Here is a 6,154-nt window from a genome sequence, read left to right on the forward strand (position 1 = left end):
TTGTCTCCCTTCACCCACATTTCTGTTATTCGTCCCCTTTGGGAGGGAGGCTATCTATCCAACCTTGTGATGGGTTCCTCCTTTCTATCCCTTCCCCCTCCCCGACCATCCCCCTGTTCTCATGATATCGCTACTCCCACTACTGTTCCTGAGGGGTTTATCTGTCCTGAATTCTATGTGTCGAGCACTCTTATCTGTACAAATGTGTGTTCTCCGGTCCAGCCCGATTTGTACGGCAGACCTGGGCCAGAGATATGGAAGACAGCAGGCTCCCAACCAGGTTAATACTCATTTCTCTCTCAGGTCTCAGCTTTCCTGTGCCTTCCAGAAAGTTCTTCCCTGACCTTGTAGTTGAAAATTGTTGCTAGAGTTAGCTGCTGTCAAGCCAGCTCCCCATTCATGGTGTCCCCTGCACAGTGGGATGAAATGGTGTCTGGTCCAGCACCACCCCATGCACGATTGGCCACAGGTTGGACCTTTGTGATTCACCAGGTTTTCATTAGCTGATTTTCAGGAGCGGATCTCTGGGGCTTTTATCCTACTCCACCTTAGTCAGGAATCTCAACGGAAGCCTGTTCAGCAGTCAGAGCAGCCCTATGGCCTCCACTGAGAGCAGGGTGGGGGCTGAGCCGGAGGTGCGTTGGAGAGAAAATGAACCCAGGTCTGCTACATGGAAAGCCAGAATCCCACCACTGGAGCACCAGCCCTTGATTTAAAATTAGGCCTCTCTCTTAAACTTGCTCATAGGACCTTGTTGTTCTTCTCCACCTCCCCTCCCCCTCCACAGAACATCGACATAATTTGCAGATATGTTTGTTTTTCTCTCCACTGGTCTGTAAGCATCTCTAAGGAAGTGAAAAGACTGTTTTTGTGGTTTGCTTGCAAAGACCCAACAGAGTGCCTGTACCTCTGAGGTGCTCAGTAAGCATGCCTGGGGTGATTGAATAGCCAAGTGCAGATAGAACTTTATCAATATTCCTGCTAATGGTGCAGTTCAGCTGGAGACAAGGACACTGTGCACAGGAAATACTTTTTGAAGTTAAAAATGTGCCAGAGCTAAAGGGACCCCTGAACTAGGAGTCACTGACCTTCAGAGTTGTAGGTCTAAGAGTTCAGGTGACAGGAAGTGGTGTTTTCCAGTTTGGAGTTTAAAAATTGCAGTTGATTATTTACAACCTCGAGGGTTGTGGTGGTGGTGGGTGTGTGGTATGATGGTGCTTCCCGGCTCCGTTTCCAGCCTGTAGGAGATTGTTCCTTTAATGGGACTCTGGGGAGCTGTAGTTTTCATGTGGTCTTGCTCTCCGAAGCAGAAAGCTAAACCCTGAAAGGAGTTAGATGAGCATGAAGACAGGCAAGTTAATGAAGCTCTTATTTCTCCTGAAATAGAAACTTAACATTTGCCAGCAGGGAGAAAGTTGTGCAGAAATTAAATGCAAAGACTCCACTGGTGTCCTTGACGTGAGAGCTCGATTTGGTGGAGGACAGGTGGGGTGGGGAAGGGCCCCCTTCTCAGCCCTCGGCTGAAGACTTACATTTCAGAGAAGCAGAGGTCGGAGCACGAAGAGCTTGGCTGGCCTTTTCATGGGCGCTGCAGTGCCTGTGTCCAAGTGAGGGCAGAGCACTTCAATCCCCTTATTTGGTATTTCTTTAAGCAGCTTTGTGAAAATGGGCATGCCACCTTTGCTGTAAAACCGAATCAGTATGACCGCATTCGAATTCTTTGTTTTAAAATTTTTTATATGTGCATATATATGCTATTACTACCAGTGAGAAAAAGACATAAAAAAAAATCATAATACTTGATACAAATGCATCTGTTTCCTTGAGGGAATTCAAATTCCACCTGAGTGGATGAAATGGGTAGGCCAGCTTGTGGTGGCAGTGCAAATGTAAATGTAAATCTAAGAACTTAAAGCTGGGCTCCTTTGCCGGTACAAGAAGCTCAATATTTTCCTCTTTCAGCTTAGAGGAGGCAAATTGTCTACTTCTCAGTGTCTTTCTATCTTACTGGCCTGTGGGGGTTCATTTTAAAGATTTAACTTCAACTGAGCACCTGTAGAGGGAATATATATCTACGGAAGCTAAGGCTTTGACTTCTGCAATCAAACAAGCCTTAGGTACGTTTCTTAATTGCTCCCAATATCCGCTGCCCTCTTGGTAACACAGAGATTAAAAACAGTAATGGCTCTCGTTCGGGGTTAAGTAGCTCCCCTAGAGTGGAGCAGGGTTGGGACCTATGGAAGACTCTACCTCACACACATCAGCATGCCTCTGTGTGTGCGTGTGGGTGCTCACAGTCATTACCTGGGCTTCCAATCCAGGGCCCTGTTCTTGAAAGGCCCCTCCAGAACAGAGGCCCAGATACAGTTCCGAAAGCAAAGTGCTCTGGGCCCCTCTTTTCAGCCAGTGGAGCTCAGAAGTCGGAGGCTAATAGGCCTGCGGCAGAAAAAGAAACAAAGCCCAGGTCCCATGGTTAAAACCATAACAGGATCACATTAACTTAGTGATCACTTTTTTAGTCTCCCAAGTCCTTGTAAGAATTGCCCAGGTCTCTGAAATCAAAAAGTGGTAGTTCACTGGGCTTGCAGAAGGCTATGGATGACAATGGAAGTCCACAATCCATTTGCAGGGTCCCCACTTGGATTAAGCCCCTGCTGAGTCTCCTCTGACCATAGCGGAGGGATGTGAATAACCTTGTTATCAGACAGAGAACACTGTAAAGCTGAATGTGGCAGATGTAGTTATGTAGTTAAAATGTAACACCTTATCATTTGATCTCCCTTTGGTCCCACTTTAACTTTTTTTTCAGTTTTCACTTTCCTTTTGATTTTCTCCTTTTTGATGGAGATTTCTATGTTTTGTCTAGTCATTGTTGCTGTTTTTTGTTTGTTTGTTTGTTTGCTTCCTGTTTGTGTTTTGCATGATCTTCGTTATATGAAATCCAGGATAGGTAAAGCTACAAAGACAGTAACTGTAACAGGATTGATAATTGCCTAAGGACATGGCAGGAAAAGATGGGGGGGGGGGAATAGGGACTATTTCATACAAAAATGAGTACGAGAAGAAAACGTTCTGAAATTAATCATGGTGACAATTGCACCAATCTTCTTAATAGGATTGAATAATTAAGTTGTATGATATGTGAAGTATATGCCAATAAAGCTGTTAAAAAGAAAGTAGCTATTTGTAGGTTTTCAGATTTCACGGACCAGTAACATTACACACACACAAAAATTTTCCGCAAACAAAAGTTTTAGCTTTTTAATAACTAAACAAACAAACAAACAAAAAACAACCACCACTACCATCACCAACAACAACACACCAGGAAGCAAACAAGCGATCACAAATACACATTTATTGAAACACAACCTGAATGCACTTCACCTTACCTGTTAGTCCCGTTACTCTCATTTTTGTGGCTGGGTTGTGGAAACCTTTCCATGGACCTGTGGCCGCAGCAGGTGGGAATGTGGGACCTCTGCCACTGCCAAGAACACCCACAGGGACACCACTGAGGCCCAGGGAGCAGGCTGATGAGCAGACATTGCTGACTCAGCTCCTGGACGCTGCAGCCAGGCCACCGACTCAAAATCAGTTTTGAGGAGTCCCATTTCTGCAGATACTCTGGGGCACCAGACTTTCAATTCTAGACCCTGCCCCCTTGGCCCCACTGCTTATAGACTTTAGCCTCAAAGAATGGCACAGGACACCCCAGCACAGTGCAGGATGCCTCATCTCTAACGCACTAGGTAGTGCCTCTTTATTTATCCTTGTCCTTTTTAAAATCACAGCACCACACAGGGAACCAGCATTGCTTATCATCTATAGCCAGTGCTCACCATTTTCTCTTTGTCTTTTCTCACCCCTCCTGACCGCGTTAATGACAAATGGGCTCAGTCAGTAGAATCACAAGGCTGACTTTGCTCATTCATTCACTGTTCATTCGCTTGCCCATTTATTCAACAAAGAGTCACAGAGAGCTGCCTACTCACCAGGCCCTGCGCGAGGCAATGAAGATATGAAAATCAAAATCCAAACTCACTGCCATTGATTCCAATCGATTCCAAGTGGGAGCGACAGTCCGCATAGAACTGCCCCCATGAGTTTGTAAGACTGTAATCTCTTTTTTCTTTTTTTTTAATGTCCATGTCCTTTATTCATCAGTACACAGTTACTCGTCTTCTGGTTTGTTGAAGGAGTAGGTCAGGTGGCACCTGCCGCAGTCATGTCTGTCAAGGTGGCTGGTCGTGGCAAGCCAGCACCACACTCGTCCACACTTGTCTAAAGGGTACTCGTGCCGAAGGCGGCTGGTTTTGCCATTTTCATATACCTTATAGTGTTTTCAGAAGATCAGCTTAACCTTCTTTCTCTTATGCTTCTTCTTGGAAGCGGTGTAAGACTTCTTCCTTTCCTTAGCACCACCACGAAGTTTCAGCACAAGATGCAGAGTGGACTCCTTTTGAATGTTGTAGTCAGACACGGCACATCCCTCTTCCAGCTGCTTCTCCGCAAAGATCAGCAGAGGCTGATCAGGAGGGATTCCCTCCTCTTCCTGGATCTTGGCCTTCCCATTGTCCATTGTATCCGAGGGTCCCACCTCTGGAGGAATGGTCTTCACAAAGATCTGCATCCTGGCGGCGACTCCACCGCAGATGGCGGATCAGAAAGCAAGACTGTAATTTTTTACTGGAGTAGAAAGCCTCCTCTTTCCCCAGGAGCAGCTGGTGGGTTCGAACTGCTGCCTTTGCAATCAGCAGCCCATCGCATCACCACTATCCCATCAGAGCCCATGAGGAGGAGACAGCAGGGCCAACATGCACAGCCCTGCCCGCCCAGAGCCTTGCAACCTAGTACGAGAAAAACATGGAGTAACCAAACAGACAAGCTGGCATCTACGTCATTCTAAAAGACCATCCAGAGATGTGAGGAAACAGTGTGCTGTGAGATAAGGTAACACATAGATTGGCTGAGCTTCCCTGAAGGAACAGCTTTTAAGGTAATGCCCGAGAGACTATGTGGTAGATATAACTTGTAGGTTCACGCCTCTGCTAACAGCCACCTGACGATTTTCTCTGGGGGGTTTCGGATGTACTGTCCTCTTGAATTCCTCTGGTCAACGGGTGTCACGAGACCAAGCTGACGATCTTTTAGGGCTTCCATGGAGGAGAGAAAGGACGGGAAAAGGAGCTGATGGTTCTGGATGCTGCTCCCAGACAAGGAAGGTGCCTGTTAGTTTGTTTTACCTAACTTCCTGAGCCATCCTTGGGGACCTGCTCCCATACAGATTCCCCTTTCTGTCAAGTCAATGCTAGCTCACCATGACCCTATAGGACAGTGTAGAGCATCCCAAACGGTTTCCATAGTTGTAAGCTGTAAGGAAACGGATTGCCATGTCTTTCTCCCACAGAGCTGCTGTTGGATTCAAACTGCTGACCTTGATTGGTGGCCAAGTGTTTAACCAGGGGTTCTCAAACTTTTTAAACAGGGGGCCAGTTCACTGTCCCTCAGACCCGTTGGAGGGCCGGAGTATAGTTTAAAAAAACTATGAACAAATTCCTATGCACCCTGCACATATCTTATTTTGAAGTAAAAAAACAAATGGGGCAAAAACACCCAGCGGGCCGGATAAATGTCCTCGGCAGGCCGCAGTTTGAGGACGCCTGGATTAACCACTATGCCACTGGGTTCCCCCCGTAAAGAATACAACTTAAAAAGAACCCAGTGGGGTGGTCCTACTGTCTCCTGTGGTTGCTATGTATAAACAATCAACAGTAAGTTTAGTAACCAATTCAACGAAGAGGGAATTTTGTATAAAGTGTGACACTCTGCTAAGCGTAGATAACAGCACTTTCAATTGAATGCTTCATGACAGAAAACACAAGCGAGGGTATTCTTGGGTGAGTTTTATCAAGACTGTAAATTCAGAAATGCCTGCATGTGAAGTCTATCCGTTTTCTAGTGCTGAATACAAGCGGGCCTCAAAAAGTTTGTGGAAAAATTCCATCATCTTTCAACTCCTTTAAAAAAAATTTAAAAATCATTTTATTGGGGGCTCTTACAGCTCTTATCACAATTCATCCATCCATCGTGTCAAGCATTTTTTTAAAAATAGTTTTATTAGGGGATGTCAAGAGCTTTTGTACATATGTTG

The 6,154-nt window shown here is 45.8% G+C and overlaps 1 pseudogene; it reads right to left on the bottom strand.

Moving 5' to 3' along the window:
- Window positions 1-4,174: 4,174 nt before the first annotated feature.
- On the bottom strand, window positions 4,175-4,633 carry LOC101662357 (annotated as a pseudogene).
- Between the last annotated feature and the right edge of the window lie 1,521 nt (window positions 4,634-6,154).

Source organism: Echinops telfairi, unplaced genomic scaffold, assembly GCF_000313985.2.
Source record: "Echinops telfairi isolate 266 unplaced genomic scaffold, ASM31398v2 ScPeMD7_1713;HRSCAF=2227, whole genome shotgun sequence".
NCBI classification, from domain to species: Eukaryota; Metazoa; Chordata; class Mammalia; order Afrosoricida; family Tenrecidae; genus Echinops; species Echinops telfairi.